General features: G+C 35.1%; 1 protein-coding gene across 6 annotated transcripts in view; it reads right to left on the bottom strand.

The window, feature by feature from the left end:
• Positions 1–23,861, bottom strand: part of tnr (tenascin R (restrictin, janusin)) — a 151,480-nt gene that overhangs the window by 61,856 nt on the left and 65,763 nt on the right. Inside the window, exon 2 of one of the 6 annotated variants that reach the window (XM_083541638.1) lies at positions 15,965–16,055. The exons of 4 other annotated variants lie outside the window; for them this stretch is intronic. The gene's annotated coding sequence lies outside the window, so the exon portion shown is untranslated. Of the gene's footprint in view, positions 1–3,917; positions 3,941–15,964; positions 16,056–23,861 lie in introns of those variants that run through there. One more of the 6 variants, XM_083541641.1, reaches the window with a different exon arrangement.

A 23,861-nucleotide genomic window follows, 5' to 3' on the forward strand; every position in this document is an offset into this window, starting at 1 on the left:
TGTTTAATGTTACTGTAAAGTTTATAAATGATCAAGGAAGTATGGATTTTTTATTGCTTTTGGAAATGGACACAACCAGAAATGATTGAAATAACCCAATTACATGTATTGCCTATTTGTGAAGTAAAAACATAGTTATTTTGCTTTGTTCAAATATAAATTGATACATAATTAAATTGATACAAGCATGTAAGTATCTTCTTCAGCCTAAAAACCACAGAACTAAAAAAAAAAAAAAAATACCAGAAAATATATTTTTTTAAGGTTCAAATAAAAATGTCATATTCACTCATACTGTAAGAGAAAACAAATATCTGGCTTCATGTCATGGCAGTAGCTGGCTTCATGTCTCTTACAGGAATCATATACTGTAATAGCATTAACTACCAAGCGCAATGCAAAGCTCTAGGGCAGAACTAACTAGATTCAGATTCAAGATTCAAGATTCAAGATTTTTATTTGTCACAAACATAATTATATGCAGAATACAACTTGTGGTGAAATGAAAACTAGCAAAATCAGCTGCTCAGGAATTGTGCAATAAGTAAAGGTCTAAAGGTCTATAAGTATAAAATATAAAGAATAAGAAACAAATTTGGGTGAAATAAGATATGATTAAATAGTTTAATCAGTAGATTTTTTCTCAGGTAAAGGCTCAGATCTGGAGGGAACATTGATATAGAGTGTTTGGTGAACTGGGATATTTGTACGCTGTCGTCCCCTCACATTCACGTGTTCACTCAGGTTTGTTGATGGTGGTGTGGTGGGCCGTCTCTTATCCCAGAGATCCCTCATGTCTGTGTTGCCTTCTGGTTCTCCCTTTTAGTTATGCTGCTATAGCGAGTCTTGCCGGAGTCCAAACTGCACAGTGACTTTAACTCTCATGCAACAATAGGTACACTTAATAATCCATATCCTTCTCTTCCTGTCACCCTCTTCTCTCTCTCTCTCTCTCTCTCTCTCTCTCTCTCTCTCTCTCTCTCTCTCTCTCTCTCTCAGTCGAGTTAAACATGCTCCTGAGGCTCCAGTGACCACTGTTCCTGCCCCTCTCCCCCCCGTGGATCTTCCCACTTCATCCAGGCCTGCCTGGATTGGATGTCAACAGTCTCCTACACTGATGTCAACAGTCTCCTACACTGACTCAGAAATACACTTCGCTTTTGATCATCATCACTGCACCCCGCAACATTGTATACCCGCCACAAATGGACATTCGGTGTAACCCAGATGAGGATGGGTTCCCTCTTGAGTCTGGTTCCTCTCAAGGTTTCTTCCTTATGCCATCTCGGGGAGTTTTTCCTTGCCACAGTCGCCAGTCGCCACCGGCTTGCTCATCAGGGACAAACTTACTCATAAAGAACATATTCATTTTTAATCACCGCATTATCTGTGTAAAGCTGCTTTGAGACAATGTTCATTGTTAAAAGCGCTATACAAATAAAAATGAATTGAATTGAATTGAATTAAATATATTATAAACAATAAGGTGGTATAAAAAATTGGGCAAATATATATAGTGGAGCCCGGTTATGTCGAGGGCCTAGGGGACGCCAAAAAGCGTCGAGATAACCGATGATCGAGACAAATGAAAACCAATATGGCGGCAATATATTAACGTGCTTGAAATTTTTTTATGAGAGTCAGGTGTGTGTGATTAGCATGACTGCGACAAGCTCGCCCGCACGGGAGAAGAAGCAGGGTGCTTTGGGGAATGCCGCCGCCGAAGGGGGCGTGGCAGGGAGATTCCTGACATAACCGACGTTAAGTGGTAAATTTGCCCCCCCTTGTGCTCGAGATATTAGAACGTTGACTTATATATATATATATATAAACATGAACATGTGCTACTGTATGTTTCATGTGACTGACTGCAGATTTTATGAAGAACTGGTGGAAAGGTATAAAATTCCAGGTTATTAATATGTTAAAAATATCTGTTGATGACAAACATAACCCAATTAACAAGCAGACTTAACATGTATAGCTCCCTGCGTAATACTTTCCACAAAGTTTGTAAAATATAAAAAAATATATATCTATGAGAATTAATAAAAGCAATTAAAGCTGTTGGTTTAGAAAAAGACAACTTTTGGCAACAGTTTATATGTAAACTGTTTTGTGATCTTTCTGATTTCTAATTTTTTTGGATTTCTTGAAATGCAAATGTATGCGGGGAAGAAACACATTATGAGCTATAATCTGTTTGTGAGTTTTTGACTAAAGTTCAGTCAAGATTTATGCAGTGAAATTCCTGCTTATTGAAAGTCAGCTTATTCAGGTGCTTTTTGGGTGCCCCATCCACAATCACCTGTGTGAAGTTTATGCCTCCAAGGTTTCCAAGATGGAGTAATTTAATATGAGCTAGACCGCTGCCTTTAACACCAAGCATATGCCTTAAGGGACAGAAAACCTCAGAAAGTAGAAGCCGGATGCAGTTCTTAGCAAAGTTAACAAAAAGAAAAAAGTGCACAATAAAATGAAGATTAATTGATGAATATGACATGTGAATTAGATTGTGAAATCTTTGGCCAAAAACCCCCCAAAACATCTGTGTATTATACATTTTCAGTATTGCTGCATGAGTAGACCTAACTGTCTATTAATTATCCCATTAATCACTGCAAATTTATTTAGATGGCACTTGATTTAGCAAATTCTCTTTTTGCACAATGAGCTAGAGGTGTAAAGCTGAGCAGACCCAGGAAAATGTTATTCTTGTATATCATGCACTGACATTAATTGTGCTCATAATTAATTAAGGCCAGAAATTGCTAGATAAGGGTCATGGAATTTGAGTTGTCAAATTAATGAAAATAACAACAATGTATGTCTGTTTTTCTGTAAAAAAAAGCCTCAGTCAACCTCTTACATTTAAACCTCTCCACCACCATGGGCAAGACCAAAGCGGTGTCAAAGGACGTCAGGGACAAGATTGTAGACCTGCACAAGGCTGGACAAGACCAGATTGTTGCCTTGGCTGTATGTTTTGGGTCATTGTCATTGTAAGGCCAGGAAGTTCTCACCCAGGATTCTACAGTGCATGTAGTCATTGTAAGGCCAGGAAGTTCTCACCCAGGATTCTACAGTGCATGGCCCCGTTCATGTGGTGAAGTCTTCCTGTCAAGTCAAGTTTATTTCTATAGTGCTTTTCACAACAGACATTGTCTCATAGCAGCTTTACAGAATTCTAAAAGTTAAGGTGAATAAACTTTCTCTCGGCTTCTCCCATTAGGGGTCGCCACAGCGGATCATCTGTATTCATGATCCGCATGTTCGATTTGGCCCTTCCTAACGCAACCCTCCCCATTCATCCAGGCTGCACTGGCTTGTGCAACCCTAATGGCTGGGGCTAGTTCCATGACCGGGGATCGGGGAGCAATCCTAGCCATTAGACCACCAGGGAACCTTAAGAGTTAAGGTGAATGGTGTGTATTTATCCCTGATGAGCAGCCATGGTGACTGTGGCAAGGAAAAACTCCTGTAGATGTTATGAGGAAAAAGTTCCTCCCATGTAATTTTGTTCTAATCCCTCACCTTTCTCAGAATCATTCTTATATGGGAGTCAGAATTCTTGCTGGTTGGTAGGGGACTAAATACAAATTAATTGATATATAATATCACAATATTATTATTTCTGGATCTTTTTTATATTCTGTCTCTCTTTGTTAAAATAAACCAACTATTAAAATTGTACACTGTTCATTTCTTTGTAAGGGGGAAACTCACAAAATCAGCAGGGGATCAAATAATTATCCCCCCCTACTGTACAGGTATCTAGCTTATATATGCAAGTGTATCTGCACAGCAGTCATCAAAATTATTTCAAGCAGTGAGTGTACGAGATACTAGCATTAATGTCATCCCCCTTTAGCAAATGGAATGCAAGGCTTTTTGAAAGTGCATTCTCTCAGTCTTACCCCTCATTTCCCTTTCATCTTTCCCAGTTGCAGCCCTCGGTTTCCTATGGGGCTATGACTGAGAGTTATTGTTCTGCCTTTCATACAAATACATTTTCTTCACAGAAGGCAGATGAGAAAGGTGAGTCAGGAGGAGAAAGTCACAGTGAATTGGAGATGTGCCTTTTCTCAGGTCGTTTTTCAGTACTAGAAATAAGACAAAAACTTTGGCTAAAACACAAGTTCAGCTCAATGTTTCTGAGGCATCTAAACATATATGCAGCACGATTTTGGTCCAGCACAACATTTAAAAATATATAATTATGTGGGCTTTGTAAGGATGGTCAGATCTGTTCATGATCCCAGACCCCGAGAACTTTGATTTGTTCAGCTGCCCAGTCACCCATCCTTAACCCCCCTCTTTCCCTCCTTGGGAGACGGCCATGTCATGTAAAGGTGACTTAGAAGGTCCCGGAATTCAAGCTACTTTACTTGCATAATGCAGTAATTACATTTTAGAAATGTATACATTTTACCTTCACATGTTTTATATCATTTTAAAGGTCTCAGTGTGATTGGAAATATGATCTCAGCCCTACATCAGTAGAACAGACCTCAGGTTTGGGGAGATTCTGTCCTACTGACATAAGGGTTGCCCCGGAGAAGATCCTTACCAGGTGGTCCAGGTGACATTTGGTTTTTAGGTCACATTCTGTCCCAAAAAAGGGATTGCAAAGCTTTTATCACTTTGAATTTGCAAGTGTTTACGATGGTTTGGGTGTTTAAGGATATTCGGCAAAACACTCAGGGAAGACAGAACTTCCCACACAGGCTCTGTGTGTCTCTATTGCCAGGTACAGTAACTCTTTTACAATTCTCCAGTAAACTGCATTGATAAATTATTTGGTTTTATACCGATCATGTTATGTAACTTTCTTCTATTATTTGTTTTAGATGTGACATTTGTTTATTGATTATTGCCTGTCAAATAAATGTATAATTCTTGATTAACGCTAAAATTTCCTGAAATCATTTATATCTAGTTGATTATGTAGTCTGGTGTTACCGCAAATCTATGACCAGGATAGTACAAACTGAAGGCTCATGAACGGATGGAGCATCAAGCACCACATCTGGGACCTTCTGATTCTTTATGAATGAGCAAGCATTGAGCGGCCTACTTAAAGAATATTAGTTTATCGTTATATCCTCTGACTAAGATTCAGACTGGCCAATGTGCCTCCGTGAGCAGGTATCGTTAGCTGAGCACAAAGCTCTAAGCGAATCCAGGACCATAATAAATGATTATTTGAAAAGACGGAATGCTTAGAATAATCTATTAAAATTAAAGAAGTACAACCAATAAGGTGATCAGTTGAATTAGAGATATTCAAGTTAAATCTTTATTATAAATTGGAGTCAGATTAAATGTTAAAATTGGATTAATGTAACAAAGTGCAACCTATTTAAGTAATCTTTACAGCCGCGCGAGATAGACTAACATGCAACATAATTTCACCCACACCAGTGGATTCCTTTGTTGGGAAACCCTAAAGCTTTTACTTTTGAGAATGAACTTTCAGCATTAAAATACAGCTAATTTTAGTATTAGTACTATTATCTGTGTAGAACACTAATACTCAGATGGTAGCTGCAATGCACAAATTTAGCAGCTTTTAAGCACAACGACTTTTTAAAACTTTGACATTGTAATGCCAACTTGTACAGTATGTGGACAGTTAAATACATACACAATGGGCAGCAGTATGTATGTATACCAAATGTGCTCAGTATCAGAGGTGGAAGGGTCCTAACATCTTCCACTCGAATAAAAGTACTATTATTTTGATAGTTTTTTACAAGTAAAATCTTCCCAGTCTAAATATTTAAATCACAATCTAAAATATGTTAAGTAAAGTAGTTTTTTTTTATTTTATTTTAAATGGTAAGGGGTGTTCTCCTGTGTAGTGTATATAGAACAAATGAAAATAATTATCAAACCCATTTTACAAATTTAAGTGCAATAACAATATTATACATTGAAATATCATAAAAAAAAATGTGTGTGTCACTTCAGTGCAAACCATCCCATAAAACATTTTCAAACAATAAAACCACTGTAGGTAGCATAAATTGTGGACTATCCAAGGTTGCACTAAGGCTTGTGCAACCCTAATGGCTGTGGTTGGTTCCCTGACCGGGGATCAAACCTGGGCTGCAGCGGTGAGAGTGCCGCATCCTAACCACTAGACCACCAGGGAACCACTGTTGTTGTTTTGGCTCATTTAAGCAAAGCCCCTATTAAACTATTAAAACCCTCTTCCTAACTGCCAAAGCAATGCTACAGGTATTAATTGCTTATTAATTGTACTGCCTCTATCATCTCCATTTGCTCTTTGTATTGTATTATCAAATATATAGCTATAATGTTTCAAATAATACTTTGTTAAATAAAGGATTCCATTCACACCTAAAAAAAAAACCCACTTAAGTCAAATGAATACACCCGATGTCCTATTTTAAGCCTGAGAATGAAACTCTCCCACTTTGATTGTAATGATTCAGTTCATTTGTAATCAAAAATCATTTTCTAGACAAGTGTACTAGACAAATGTACTAAAATTAAAATAGAAAAAGAAGAAATCCACATTCATTCATTCATTTATTCATTCATTCATTCATAATTTGCACACAGTCACTTGTGTGAATTCTTCATTTGGATTAATTTGCTGAAAAATAGTGTCTCACTATATTGCAATGCCTTACGTTAACTGTATGTAAAGATAGAAGGGTGAAGGGTATCTGATAAATGGGAAGAAAACTGTCGCCATCAATATCTATTGTTGTTTATGGTCCTGGTTTGATGTTGAGGGTTTATATGCTGCTAGTTCGGTCTCTGGGAAAACACAAATTACACTGCATAATAAAGCTGTTGCCTTTCTTGCACTTTAGGCCAAAGTAGTCACTTAAACAGTGGTCTGCCACACTCATGTCTGATTGGTCTGTTGCTATCTTTCTTTAGCACAGTAGTTTGTAGGGATTTAAAATGGAGTACAATAGTACAAACAAAACATTTACATTTGACATATTAAAAACTGCTTTTAAAAGTACAAGTACACAAAAAACTAATCAGTTACAGTGATGCCAGTTTCCAACTTTGCTTAGTAGACACATTTTGTACAAGAGCTACAAAAGTAGGAGCACTTTAAAGATGTACACATCTTAGTTGCATACAGGTCTAAACGAAGGCTCCACACACTTTTTCAGCATGCATGCTACTTTTAAACTGACCAAGTCAAAATTATCTACCCACTATAAAAATGCATAAATAAATATCTTTTTTTTAATGTCATGCAATCTACCCCTCACTACCTTTGCAATCGACCGGTAGAACGCGATGGACATATTGGGCACTAAACCAGAGGCATGTCTCTTTTATGAGGGATTCTGACTTTAGACTGAAGATTATTTTTGAGGGGAGCAGTATTAAATCCAAAGCCACTGTATGACAGCTTGATCCAATTAGCGACATTGAAATGCATGCCTTAGCCTGTATAATAATGGAATGCCCTTGGAGGTCAATATTAAATGAAGCATGTATAATTAATAGTATCATCCTGTTCAAAAGCACTTTTTTTCACACAGAAGGCATCCCTGGAGAACACATCGAATTTAAAGATTGTGCATCTTTCTCCATTTATAGATTAAAATATTGCTGTGGAAAAAAAATTTTACTACAAAATAATAAAAGGGCCTGGATGAAGTACTATTTTATTTCTATATTTGATCAGAATCAGAATCAGAATCAGGTTTATTGGCCAAGTGTGTTGACACACACAAGGAATTTGGTTCCAGCCGTTAGTATAAACTGCCTATTAATAAATCTCGAAATACTATTTAGAAATTAAACAAATTTGAAGTGATGAATGTGATAGTAGCACACAAGGCCCTTTCACACCTACCATTTCCATGCATTCTGTATGATCTGATTAACCTCTTAGTCGTCAGCACCATGCCCGCACGACCGATATCCCATTGTTCTCAGGTGTTAATGTTTAGCAATAAATTAAATAAAAAGGGACAAGAGTAACCATGACTAACTATACATCATTCTAAAGCTCAAACCCTCAAGCAGCAATTTTAGATCACTCTTTTTGAATGCACAACGTATACTGAATCTAGTTGCTGAATGTGTGTAAGCAGTACACACAAACAGGGGGGTGTGAACAGGGTTCAACGTGTCTCTGAGATGCATTGTGATCTGATCACTCACACTGAAGGAAGAGTGGTCTGAGATGTATACAAAAATTCCCAAGGCATCGCAGATGGACTGCATCATTCTATCTTAAGCTGGAAAATGCTACATTTTTGTGAGACTGTTTGGAAATGTATGTAAATGCTTAGGCTCTCCAGCACTAGGGTAATGGATAAATGGAATGCTACTGTATAACAACAGTCATGAAGTAATGACGTTGCCTTTTGTATCTCCATTTGCCATCACATCGTCCCGACATTTATAAATTTTGTTTGCAGAGTTGTTTGCAGTTACACAGTTAAAGAGGAAGACTACCATAATAAATGTGTGTATGACATCCTGCCTCCAGCAGAACTGATGTATAAAATTTGATCACAAGTGCTTACTGGTGATACATCCAAAATGCTAATACTAAACTAAACAAAGAAATAAGAGTTTCTTCTTCCATCTATGTTTCTATAGGATCTACAAAATCTGCATGCATGTATAATATACTCAAGCAATTTTGGTCTCAATCGGCTGCTCAGCAAATCGACATAATCAGCTGTGTACATAGACCCTGCATACATTTAACCTTTCCCACATAAACACTGGCATATCTTTTGGATAGCTCTTAACACAGCACCTTTCATCACATCTGCCTCTTTATCACTGCTCACATCTAATTACAAAGTCAACAAACCAAATGAATGATACCTGGTCAGCAGTAGAGCATAGCTGTATAGATGGTTCTATAACTATAAATACACAAGTTTTTTCTTGAGTACTACATTAAAAAGCTAAGATTATACCGCAACTACAGTACATGTTTGACAATGTATTATTCCCCTGTGGTATTCAATTATGCACATTTTAAGGAGTTACATACATTAATAACTATATCAAAAATTGCCTTTCATATTACCATTACAGGTAGTACTAATGTGCAATCATAAAAATCTATAAACACCATTCCATTTAGCATGCTTAACTGAGGCTCCTATTACCCATGTCCTGATAATAAACCTGAGAAACTGCTCAAGCAACTCCACTTATAATTTTTTATTATACTACATGACAGAATGTTAACTGCTTAATTGTATCATGCTCCCTCAAAGCTTTTGCACTAATTACACTTTTTACACATTAATCTCTCTGTTGAGCTACACATGCTACTCCTGATATACCAGTGATCCTGACCTTCTGCTCTCCAGACCCTCCAGATTTATACTAATGCACTAATTCTGGCTGCAGTTATTATCAATTGAGGATCAGATTACTGTGTACAGTACCACTTAGAAACCATGCAGATAGCTTTGGACTGCAATTAATTTGACTAATTAGCTCCATAAAGTCTACCTAAAATGGATTTATATTTCTGTGATGCTGCATGGTGACTTTGTTTATTATAAAATTATTAAATCAATAATATATTTAAATCACTATGCAAATGAAAGTTAATTCATTCACTCATCTCTGTACTGTCTCTACACTGAAAAACATTATAAGCGTGACCTATGGGTAGGATTCCAATCAAAACATATAAGTATTTACTATAGTTAAAACTAAATGCTACATTTTAAGACAAACATTTAGACCAGACAGGGGATACTATGAAAAATCAGTCAATCAATGTTTTGTGTCTGACTGAATCAGGGGTCAAGAAACCAACTTTACAAGGTGATAAAAATGCTTCATCAGGCCATAGTTTAGCCATCTGTAGTAGGTCCCAAATGTAAAAAATTTTGTAAGAATTACGAACTTAGATTTTTAAAAAAAATTTAATTACAAAACCTTCAGCAAAAACCTCTTTAATAATCAGAGACATTTATGTAAAACCGTATTTGTGGGATAACAAGAGACATCAATTTGTGCTCACAACATGTAGCACAAATACAGCAAGCAAATGTGCTATGGACAAAAATAAAAAATAAATATAGATTATCAAGGCATGTGGATATGTTAATGAAAAAGAAAGATTAAATATCCCCATATATATATATATATATATATAATCTTACATATTTTCTTCTTTTTTTTTTGCAAAGACTGCCTTTCTGTCAGTAATTGAAAAAAAAAATTTCATCAAAATAGAACAGAACTTTCCAAGATCAGTGACTGCTGTTTAAGATTTTTAGGGACTGTAGATGCCAAAATGCCAAGATACATTTTTCTTATTACTTTCTAATGACTACCTTTCTAATGATCCTTCAGATTTCCACTTTACAACATCTATGTGACCTTTACTGATAACATAAATAGCTTAAACACTTCTGGAAGCTACTGTATAATCATTTTCAGACTGGATTACAGTATTCAACATCCTGCTCTCCAGTATAATGTTATATCTTCTCTACGAGGAATTTAAATTGTTCTCTCATGTTCTCCTTTACTAAAGTCACTCCAATGAAAAATAAATCAGATTCAAATTTCATTTCTTTGCTTTTCAGACCTCAAAGTGCTCTGTCCAACATGATCTATGTTGATTCTGAACTACACAGAAGAACACCATCAACTGTCATCATATCCAGGGCACTTGGCATGTCCTCTACTTGTAAATCAAGCTCTCATTGCTTAAGTGCACTCACTCTTTAGTGAGAGGAAGGGCTTCAAATAATATCTAAATGGCACAGTCTCTACATAGCACAAAAGTTTGACCTCATCAGACAATGTCTAAAATAAATAATACACATTTTATTTCTCTGCACTGAGCTTTTTTCTTTAGTCTATACATTTAATTCCTTTCCATTCACTGACCAGACAACTCCTGCAACAGTACAAACAGCATCACTGTTAGTGATCCAAACATTTGTTTGTGTCATTGCAGCTTCATATGACAAATACTGATGTCAATTGAAAATACCTCATACTTACTAAATAAATTATTTCAAGGATCTCTTACACCTCAGATAAAAAATCATTTATGTCTTTCAATAATAAGCAGGTTGGAAATATGTACATACATCAAAGTTAAACACAATTAAAAAGAAGAATTGCATATGTTTGTATACTGAAAGCTCAGCAGAACGCAGGCATTGTGACAGAAATGAGAAAGTGCAGATGTCACCATAATCCCACAACTGAACTGAATGTCCTTGACATCAGGTCTCACACCTACAATGTTTGACCTACTGGCTGATACATACTGATTCTATAAATAATAAAGACAGTTGTGTTATTCAGAACCTTTAGTGAAGGAGAAAAATAATGGAAGGGGTAGGAAAAGAGGCAGATCCATCCAAGTGTCTGGAAAAACAGGACCACCCTGTGTAATTTGTTAACCTCAGGAAACCCTATTTCTCATGTGTTGATGCAGCAGGTAGATTCTCTCACTGTGACCAAGTATCACTTGTCAAGAGAAACCTGTCTCACCTTCTTTCTCATCCTAAGGAAAAGGTTCCTCAAAGATTACAAAAGTGGTTCTTTAAGAAATCCAAAAGTTAAATACAGCTTCTAGAGCAATCACACCTTAAGTGCCAAATTATCTTGTCAGAAATGAACATAGTTACAAATAAAGTATATATATATATATATATATATATATATATATATATATATATATATATATATATATATATATATATATATATATATATATAAAATGATGAATAAAATGAATAGAAGAGAAAGTAATGTCAATCAAGTATTACATTGCAAGTAAAAGTCAAGGAACAGTAATAATTTTTCTGGTAAAACCTATAGACGGCAAGTTAAAAAGGAATCACCCATTGCACAAATTTGTAGTGTTAATACTCAACATTTTCACACTAGACTAGTAATATCTAGTATTCCCAGCAGAGTTATAGTGTGAAGATGCCTGTGTCTTGCCCATACTACTGTACAATATCTGTCAGCTCTCCTATAATGCTGGTTTAAACTGAAGCTTGTATGATTTTGCAGTTCAGTTTGGTGTTGGCCTTGGCCTTGCTGTGAATCATCATGATGAATGTGTTCAAAAATTTAAATGATCTATTGGGGAGTCACACAAATATGCAAAAAAAAAAAATGATGGAGCTTCTTGAAATCATCCTATTTTCATTCTGCCAAAGAGCATACATTATTGGGTATCATTTATAAAATAGATAATAGACTATATTAAAATATGTAATAGCCTTTTTAAGGTTTAATAAATAATTAACCTTTTTGAAGGTCTCGGGTTTTAGGGGATTGTCATAACTTAAGAATGAACCATAACCAAAGTATTGGCTTTAGCATTAGACTTTATGTTTAACTGGCAGGAAATGTAATTCATGATGCATTGTTTCCAGAGCCTGCTGTGTTGTCTTGCACTTTTTCTGCTTTGCTACCTGTCTTTATTATTATTTAGGCTTTGTATCATTACACTTCTGTATATTACAATAGACCTAAAATGTGTTTATCGTGATATAATTAAATATTTCATTATTACATACAATAAAAATGTATGTAGATTTTACCAGAAAACTTAATATTAATGGCAAAAAAAAAAAGATCAATTTTATGTTAATGAAAATAGCTATTTTGGAAAGCATTATTTATTTTGTGCAAAAATCATTTATGTGATAAATAGGGCTATTCAATGTATAAATTAAAACATGATTAATAGCATATCTTGGAAATAAAGGCAGTGAGCCAAGTAAGCATAACCAGTTAATTGTATCGAGCACAAAAATTCATCTTTGGCTTCTGCACAAGACATAAATCCCTAGGCCACATTTTAAACACAATTAATTTGCACAGGTTGGCAATTGTAAGGAGGGAAAATGATTGACTTTTGTAGAATATGAATATACAGGCTACATGTATTTAGTGCGTATAAGTGTGCAGAGTGAAATATCATTGGGAACTCTTTTGTAATACTGTGAATTCATAATGCTGCATTTTTGCCCGAAGCAAAATGACTATAATGCAGTTTCATGAAAAACTTCAAGGGAAACGCATTATCATGTTTTCAGTGGTATTGATTCTAAAACTTAACAGCATACTGTATTCAAGTCATTTCAAATAATTATAGAAACACACTGTATATCTTGGGCAATTATGTGCAATAATTTTAGTGCAATAATATTAAAATAATTATATGTCCTTTCTGCCATCTGTTTCACTGCTGCCACAAATTTCATTTCATGCTGTAGCACATTTCACTTAATATATAACTTAATATAAATATATTAAATTTTTACACTAATCTATACTTTAATTTTATGTGAGCAACTGCAACCCAACAATTTCCCTATGGGATCAATAGGGTATTCTGATTCTGATTCATTACCTTATAAGTTTAGCTATGCTTTCCTAAACTTAAGGTGACGGTTAAACTTAAAGTACGGATAGACGGAAAACACCAAGTATTGGCAAAAACAAGCATGGCGTGAAAGTTCTTCAAACACCAACAATTATTTTGAAGAACATCTCCCACACTTAGCTGTGTCTCCCAAAAGTATTAGGCATGGAGGCTAAATTACTATATATACCTTCAATTACTGTATGTCATTGCCTCACAGCCTGTGATTTGAAGAAAATGTGAATATAAGTGAATCTTTATTGTTGGGTATATAAGTGTCTCCCTCCATCAGGCAAAATGAACCCAAATACAGATTACAGGCTTCAAAAGGCTCTGCTTTTAATCCTGAATAATTCTGACTCTTCCATTCTTACTGAAGTGAAGCAGGGACAAATATATATATATATATATATATATATATATATATATATATATATATATATATATATATAGAGAGAGAGAGAGAGAGAGAGAGAGAGAGAGAGAGGGGGATAATAAAACAGAGAGGTAAGTGAGGAAAGAGGGAGTGCTACCTTTTCCATATCTCTCTGATACTCCCCAATGTCAAATAAGTCATCAGCCATCAGTCATTTATCTGTGCTTTTTCAAGTTCTAAAGCGACTGTGTTTGAAGGGAGCAAAAAAACATGATTGCACCTTGATGCAGCGATATGACACAAATGAGTGCTTTTCTGTGCATGAGCAACAAAGGATGTCAAGTTTTTGTGTTTTGAAAAATAAAACAAAGTTTTCTTTCCCTCTAAAAGGTAAATTACTTTTATCCTTAACTTTTATCATTTCTAAGGCAAGCGTTTCAAGCGTTCCACTGAAACAAAGGTATACTGGTTAAGCACCAGACAAAGAAGTTTCATCTTCAAGAGAAAACGAATAAATAACTAAAAAGCCTAGATGTAAGGGCTCTAGTCTGAAAACTAATAATGGGTAACACTGATGATGCTCCACACAGCTTATTTGGTTTGGTGTCAGATCTATTTTCCACCTACATTCTCCGTTTCTGGTCAGTAGTAATATTGTTATTGCTAATGTTACCACCCCAAGATTACACTTACCAGCATTAAAAAATAATAGGAACAAACAAGTTATAAAAAATAAATAGAAAAAAAACTCTTCTCATAAATATCTGCTATTTCAGTGCAGACATAAATAGAACTGACAAACAAACAAACAAACAAACAAATAAATGTCAGGTCTATCAATGAAACATTGTACTAATGAGACAAAATGTATATGGGTTTTGAGAGTTAATAAAATGTAATATAAAGTAACACCTCCTGATGGTATCTGTATTCTAATCCAGTCTTTGGATAATTATTGTCGTTGAATAATTACAGTATGTTGCTTGCTACAATATCCATTGATGTCTACATATTCATCTTAACATGTTAGCCTAGTTATATTAACAGTGTTGTTTCTCTCCTTTGTTCAGCTATTGAAGTGGAATGCTTTAAAACAAACCACAGATGGACTAATGTGGTCTGTGTATAAAGAATCTTATTTTAAGCATTTAAATGGCTAATTAATCTGTACCTTGTTAGCAGCGCCAAACACGCACTGCTCTGGTCACAGCTCTAAATCTACAAAAAATTACACTAACACAATTAAATATTATGCATTTTTTTATACATTTAGAGCATAGAATCTTTTTATATGTGGGTGCTGAAATTTAACAATAGCAGTTATTAAAGTTAATTAAAATGATATATATGAAAAAAAAAATTTTCTTGTTCATATAAAAATAAAAATAAAATTGAAATGCAACTGATGCATTATAAGTTATCAGCCTACATTCTGCTTGAAAGATCACATTTATTTGAAAGAGATGTATAACAACACAAATAATATCAGCACTCAAGAACACTCCTCTCGCAGTTTTTTTCTCTTTACCTCTAATGATGCTGTAAATTTTGCAGGGGAGGAAGGGTCAGATACATTTCTCTGCATGCCTAATCAACCCCAGCCCAGCTGTTACTGCTGATGCATTGTTAGGAATAAAGGGGGAAAAAAGGGCATTCCAAAAACAGAACATGCTAATGATAGAATAGTGTTTTTAAGACCACCATAATTAATCCCTATAAACAAAAATACCGAATATTATTGTGACATACATATCTTTGCACACAAGTGCACATTCTATTAATGAAGCAGCACAAAAAAGACAGTTTCTTTAAGCTTTATTTGTGGTCTGTTCAAACAAATAAAACGGCATCCTGAAGACTGCTGACAAGTGCGGAAGTGACCACTTTGCTCAATACTAATTAAAACCATGACAGAATCAATTGATCTACATTATTCTTTAGAGAAATGCACAAGGAAGCAAGATTTACTGTTAATGCAGGAGAATTTTCTCACTGCTACTGGTTTCTACAGTGACCAATTATAGTGGTCAGAGTTACATGATAGATCTTTTGGATGGCAGTCACTTTCTGCTATGCAAGAAACTGACTGCTTGATAATGCATTCGGAGTCCAGCAATGATAAACTGCAGCCTATTATTCTTTAGTTCAGCTGAGAATTGTTGGCTCTGTGTATGTTTCCTGTGGCTGAAGCTCACATGAATGGACTTTCACAAAATAGCCAGTGTTAAAATAAATCTACTCACATTTCAAGAATGGCAGATCCCTTGACAGGGAAGGCAAAAGTCACTGTAACATATAAAATGTTTACAAAAGTTTACAATCATATTTGGCAAATTGAAATAAAAGCATTTTATTCACTCATAAACATTTAAGACATTTGTCAGATGCCCCTATCCAGAACAACTAATTATCATATTCATGCAAATGAGCAGATATGAGGTCAAGGGCCTAGCTAAAGGGCCCAAACTCACGTCCTTTGGAGGTGCCGAATGCCTTAACCACTAAGCTAAGCACCTCCTATAAACTGCTTAGTGCTTTCTTCTGTTCACAAATGTCTTAGTTACTCTGGACAAGACACCAGCCTGTCACAGAGTGCACACACACACACAAACACACACACACACACACACACACACACACACACACACACACACACACACACACACACACACACACACTACTCACTACACCACCAAATTTCCTTTCTTGTAATACTGTAAACTGAAATGCTGTTTCTACCAGACTCATTTTTAATATTTCTCTAATGTCAATAGAAAAATAATAATATATGACTCAAACACATTTAAGGCTATTAAGCCCTGATTATGATCTGATATGCGTCTCAATATATTTTTATGTATTGGTAAAGAATTATGTAAAAATCTGAAAAGATATAAGATATAAAATAATGAATTAAAAAAAGATGACCTCTGAAAATCTTTTTTTTTTCTCAAACCAGATACTGTAAACAGAATGTTAAATGCAAAACATCTGTTACATCCCAGAACCACCACCATCACCATCACACATGGGTTTAGAGGCAAATAGAGTTTATAGTTTATTTAGATTATAGTTTATAGTTTATTTATAAAATCAGTAAAACTTGACAAACCAAAAGAAAAAATCTCAGGACTGAGATTCTGCCAGAAAGTCATGCAATTATCAAGAGGGCAAAACTAAGCAGAGATAACTGTGAATTCTAGGAATATGAGATTGGTTTATAAGCGTCACTATTCAGAGTGACTTACAGAAATCCTTCAAAGACATGGAGTAAGAATACAATCAGTCTAAAAACTCTGTTGAGAAAATAATAGTCAGAAAAGCACACAAATGTGCTAATTTGTGCTAAAACGTGTCTCAGCTGTTCAGATGTCTAGGGGAAGGTGATTTAAACACCAAGGGGCTAGAACGGAGAAAAGATTTAATACATGCCACCACTGTACCATGATGATTGCTACAATTTTTTTTACTTTTTGCTGGCTTTGACTTTTAAAATAGCCAATGTGTTCATACATCAGAAAAACCCAATCATGCTATTTAGATGTTTTTTTTAGCATTATTGATGACGGTTATAATATACTATTATATTATATCATTATATTATATGGTTCATAAAGAAATGTTGTTCAGAAGAAATTGAGCCAGTCAAACTGACCACCATCAAGTTTAAAAATGGGGTTGATAGACACTGTTTTTCCAGTAGGTAATCTGTCAGTTATCCAAGCTTTCATTTGTAATAATCTTTAAGACAAAAATAAAAATAAAGAAATAAATCAACCTCCCTTACATACACTATATTCCAGTATTTTCACACGTTCTAGAAGAACAGAGACATCTCATGTATGACTTAAATGTGAATTCCATGTGCCAGTCCTGCATAGGGTGCATGGTGACTGTTCCATGATGGTGGATGCATCAGAAATTGGATTTGGAGACATCCTACCACAACAAGAAGTCCTGCTTGACTAAACACAATTATTACATTTTTGGGACACCAAAAAATATGGGCCCTCTTCTTTTTAAATTTACAATCTCATACAATCCTGAAGCTAAGAAGAAACATGAATAAAACATGACTTTGATGCTCATACTTAGGATCCACTACACATCAGTATTGTTGTAGATGATTCATAGTCTCACTATCCAGTGCCAGCCAGATGAGAACTGGTTCACTTTTGATTGTAGCAGCTCTTAAAGTTTCTTTTTATTTTGTTTGTTAGGAAGTTTTCCACTTTTCATATCACCTCTGGTTTGCTCTTAATCTCTACATCCATATCTGGATGTGTAACAATGTCTATTCTTAAATGTGCTGTATAAACTAGATTGAATTGCAATGACCTGGAGTGAACTAAATCGGGCTAAGACTGATACAGTCACACAACTGTATCTCCCAGAGAACTCATTTCATTACCCTTCCATTATCATTCCATTTTATTTAGCATTGTACCATTATCTAAGCTATTCTTCATGAAAACAAGCATCAGCCCATACCACTATAGTGTTCTACAAGGAAAACCTGTGTACCTCTTAATATTTTGAATACATTAATCACAGAGACCTATTTATCCCTAGCCACTGGATAGCAAGAAGTGAAAAAAGCATACAAACTTCTGTATACTAAGTACTAGTGGGACTCAGACAAGTTCCATTTGCTCCCAAACAAACTGGTTCTTACTGACCTTTCTCAGCAATCACCAGGAGAAATGATTGGTCCTGTTTTTTTATCCAAAAAAATACACAGAATTGATTATACTGCTCAGTAATTCAACTGTGGAATCCTTTTCCAGTGTGTCCTGAGAGATCAGTCCCCTATTTTTTGAAGATGGAACATTCCTGGACGTGGAGGTGAGAACACATGATACATCCACAGATTGACACCAGTGTGAAACCGTTTAAGACACAGGAGACTGTGATTGGCTTCTGTCTAAAGACTTCCTCAGATTTATAATGAGGGTAAAGAAAATTCATGAACCAGTTTATTGGATTTTTTTAATAACATTCAAGCTATCGGTTGCAGACAAATAAGCAAAAGGCAAACTAAAATTATCTCCTTCAAAGAAGGTCACATGTCTGCCTGTCTTTATTTAAGGGCTTGATAATGTCCAGCTGCTAATGAGATTTATTTTCGACTGCCAAATCAATCCTGGTCAATTGTATAAGTCATAACTAAAAGCATTACCAGAAAGGCTGGGCTGAGGATCATCCATCATATTAATGATGCCGTAAAAATTCAAAGAATGCATTAGTATGCTTTTAAAAATGTAGAAGTCGAGGATCTGTTACTATGCTGTAGATATGTACAGTTATGTGCAAAAAGGTGGAGTTAACTACTAAATCATTTTGTTATTATCTGGGCCACAGCTAAATAAGTAAACTAAAAATCATTTCAGCTGTGGCTGTTTCCATCTGCAAAATGTCACATACATAAATAGGACAAGGGCTGACCAAATCAAAATTGTATTCAGATTCTGTTCCAATTACTGTAGACTTTTTTTTTTAACTGACTACATTGTTCCACTCAAGGAAACATCAAGGACAATCAAAAGCAACAAACTAATGTGTAAATAACACATTTTACTGCACTCACTGATTACATAGGAATGGTAAGACCAAATATCAAGATGCTGTTTATCTTTGTATGGTCATGGCCTTGGGTTCAGATGTCATAATCATTAAAGAGACCCACAATTTTACAGGTTTGCAGAAGATCGCTTATCTACGCAGCACATATTTTATAATATTATTTTTTTAGTGTTATTTATTTTTCAATGATTTTCCTGTAATTCATTTATTATTGCCATTATTATTAATCTCATGAAATAAGAAAACTCCTTGGGGCTATCAGAGAATTAAAAATGAGAAGTATTATGTCAAACTTAAAAGAAAAAACAAGATATTCTATGACGATTTCTTTGCTGATTTATTTTAAGTGTGATTGTACAAAAATTTAATGGGATCATAGCACACTTTCATGTACAAAGGAAACACTTTGCACTTGTGTTAACAAGTATATTAATGAGTATATCAATGTACAGTATAAACTGAGTGATAATGTATGTATGTTTAAAGGAAACATGAGACCTGTGGGTTTGTGTGTGTTTTCTCCAATTCTGTGGATAAAATAGGTAAACCTGATAAGGAACAGATCATCTTACCATTTTCTAAATTTAAATATACTTAGTAGTCATATATTACAACAGGATATTACATCACTATTACCAATGTTTATCTATGGATAACACTTAAAAAAAAAAAGACACTGAAAATTTATTACAATTAAGTTGGTAGATAGTTTAGCGATGATGAGGCTTATTGCTATTGCTTTTTCTCGCAAAAAGAAAAAGCAATAATGAACCAAGCACAACCACAACCTTCTTTTTTTGGTGCTAATACACATTACATTCTCAGTATACTCTACAGTTAAGCAGCGATTACAATATTAAATTGATATATACTAGGCAGTGTTTATCAAGACTAATCATAGACATTATACAATGGATTAAGGCACAGAATGTTAATTTTGAATACTGAATATGTTGGCCGGTATAATCTGTTATCATACAGCTGCCTGGGAAAGCACAGAGAAATATGTAAGCTCACTGCAATTCAATGGTCTATTACATTTGAAGATTAGAGAGTCATTTGCAAGACTGATCTGCTGCAGTGCCCACATGATAGAAAGGCAGCAAGCTTACTAAAATGATGAAAGCAGGTTACTGAATAGCTTGGCTTTCTTCCAGATTTAATCATCTCTGAAGAGTCCTTACACCCTAGAAACTTATGAGAATATATCTTGCTAGCAGAATCTAAAACCAGCTAATCTAATTATGTGTTACAGAAAAATTTCTAAAGTTTTATTACCAGTGTGTAAATGTAAGTAGATATTTGGCTTGGATTTAATATTTAAATGTATGCTTAAAATACCAATCAATAACAATCAAACTATCAAAATAGTTTATTTTAACCTTTTACCTTTTAAAAGACTATATGGCATATTATACAAATGTGTGCAGACCTTTGCCCCTTACAACCAAATGTGGGCCTTTCCAAAGAGGTTAATTTAAACTGTGTTTGCATGCTGTAGCATTGCAATGAAAGTTGCCCAGTCATGTTTCAGCTTGACAATGTTTCTCTGCACAAAGCAAGGCCAATGAGGCCATGGTTTGCATAGGTTGGATTGGAAGAAATCGAGTGGTCTGTACAAAACCATGACAACTTTGAGATGAATTTAAATTCCCCCACTGTCATACTCCAAAATCTACTGGAAAGTATTTCTTGATAAGTAAAGGTTATTATTACAGCAAAGGAAGGACTACACCTGGAATGGATCAAATTCAAAAAGCACAAATTGGTGTCAATTTGGTATCAATGTGGTAAAAAAAAACAACACAGATCAGGTGTCCACAAACTTTTGGCCATGCCATCTATCAGACGTGAACAAGTGTGAAACAATATTTGGCACCTCTCATTAACTCAACATACCAGAACACAAACTTCACTGGCAACGATGATGAGCTACGTAATGAAATATGAACTATTTTGCAAAAACAAAAGCCAAAGCCTCAGCAATAATCACCCTGCGCTTTCATACCTCATAATGAATACATTATTAATGAAGGTTAAGATAAAAAGCCTGCCAAAAACCATTCCTATAATTTACCCGGAAGCGCAATGATAAGAGGAAATTAGCATTGTTTTTTTTGTGTGTTTTAATCACTTTGACGCTTGAGAAATAGGTCTATCACCATTTAATAATACTGAGCACAAATAATATGCAATCTATTTCGAAGTATTTGGAAAGACAGCATGCAATCATAAAGACAAATGTGTTTAGACTTAGACATTAATTCTTGGATAATATTTGCATGTGGTCCAGAGCTTTAGCCTGCTACTTTACTGATAACACCCAGGTCTTTCAATCAAACTTTCATGTGTGGCCTATTTTGGAACATAATTTAGCTACAAAGCATGCTGATTAAACAAAACATATTCTCTGCAGCTGGATGTGAGCACGTTCAACATTTCCCAGCACAGCATGTAGCAATCAACAAAGGTTTCCCAGTGTTACTGTTCTGCCTACATATATGATTTGATTTAACACCATCATATAAACATAAATGGAAATTTAAATAATTCAGTTCTGTATGCTGTTCATTGCTCGGTGTCAATGTTAATTGAAATCTGTTTTTGTTGAAGATTTTGTCATCAAGTCTATTAGGAGATAACACAACTAGAAAATGTATTATACATGTCACAATAAAAAGCTTTGACTTTGTCTTGTGTGAATAATCTTAACTGAAATAAAAGTTAAGTTACTCCTACAATACCCTTTGATTCTGCTGTAAAAAAAACAAAAACAAAAAAACTTGGATATGTTCCGCCTGCTTCTAGGTAATAATGCATTGCTCATATTGCATGTCATAGTCAGGCTTATACAGCCAATATCTGTTTTTCATGCCTTCAGCTTCTGCATTTACCCTTCTAGACTAATGTGTATGAAAGGTACAGCTACTGGTTACAAGATATTTAAAAAGGCAAAAAAAAGAGTTTTATTAACATTTGTATATTTTATGCAGCATTGAATACGAGGGGGTTTTAAAGTCAAACCGAGACTTTTAATTTACAGGTATAAGAAGGTAAAGCTCATGTCGTGACACCATTTATCAAGACGGTAGACAACAGTGTTGGTACATGGAACGGCATGTGGCGATGAAGTTTCTTGTGAACGAAGGCATAAAACCCAAGAAAATCTACAGCAGACTTCAAGCACAGTACGGTGACGAGATGCTCAGCCGCAATAAGACATTTAAATGGTGTAAAGGTTTCAAAGATGGCCGTAAGACCATCAGTGACAATCAGTGGTGGTTCCCAGACCACAACAATCATTCCTGTGAATTCAGAGTGTTTATTGTCTGATCCTGGATAATTGACGAGTTCCTCGGAGGTCAGCATTTAAACATTGGTGACGCAGGCTGTCTTAGGCTGGTTCAGGCATACTGACAAATCTTTCTATGCCTAATCTTTCCAGGCATTATTTAAATGCTGGGATAAATGTAAAAATGTAGCAGGGTAGTATGTCTTAAAATGCAGTTTCCACACTTTGTTCTTTTTGTATATATAGTTTATGTAGTAAAAGAGAAATCATCTGAAACACCTCATCTAAAACACATGTCAAATGGCTATTCATCTCAGTGGTTAAGGTGCTGGGTTACTGGTCGGGGGTTCAAGCCCCGGTATTACCAAGCTACCACTCTTGGGCCCTTGAGCAAGGCCCCTAAACCTCTGTACTCCAGGGGTGCTGTATCATGGCTGACCCTGCGCTCTGACCCCAACTTCTGAGCAAGCTAGGATATGCAAAGAACAAATTTCACTGTGCTTTAATGTATATGTGACAAATAAAGGCTATTCAAAATTTATATTTTAGATAGCTTTTATTTATGATCTAGAATTGACAGTACACTGAAGTGTGCCTTTCACATATCCCAGCTTGTTAAAAATCATACATGATACCATGATTTAGGAGCAGAGACGGTTGAAAAAATTGCTCAAGGCCCCAAAGATGGCAGCTTGGCAACTGACTAATTAGGAGTTGGTTTACTGTTCTTTTGCTTCAGACAGAACTGCGTACATTTAGATAAAACTTTATACTATACTTAACTATACTTATGTACAGAAAGAGGCATTAGCATTAGTTTAGTCAGCAAACAAGTAAATGAGAGAGAATGACAGGGACACAAAATATGTCTCTAAGCAGAATTGATTGAAGTGTTTAAAAAAAATTACCTGGAGACTAAACTGAATTTTGAATTGAAATCACATTGTACTCAAATAAACCATGCAAAAAGTGAAGAAATTCCACAGGACACAATGATTATGTTAGATTTTCGTTGTGTTATTGGGGCTATTTTAAATCAAATGGCAAGGAAAGGCGTAGTGTGACAGTAGCATAATGTTTTTTGGGGGCTATGAATGAACAGTAGATATAACCAAATAATGCTATTGTCATATTTGTTGACCTTGTAATGCTAGAATAAAGAATAACAAAGTTACACTGACCAGAACACTGACATTAGTGGTCAGAATAACTCTAAT

This window comes from Silurus aristotelis (genome assembly GCF_946808225.1).
Source record: "Silurus aristotelis genome assembly, chromosome: 5".
Classification (NCBI taxonomy): Eukaryota; Metazoa; Chordata; class Actinopteri; order Siluriformes; family Siluridae; genus Silurus; species Silurus aristotelis.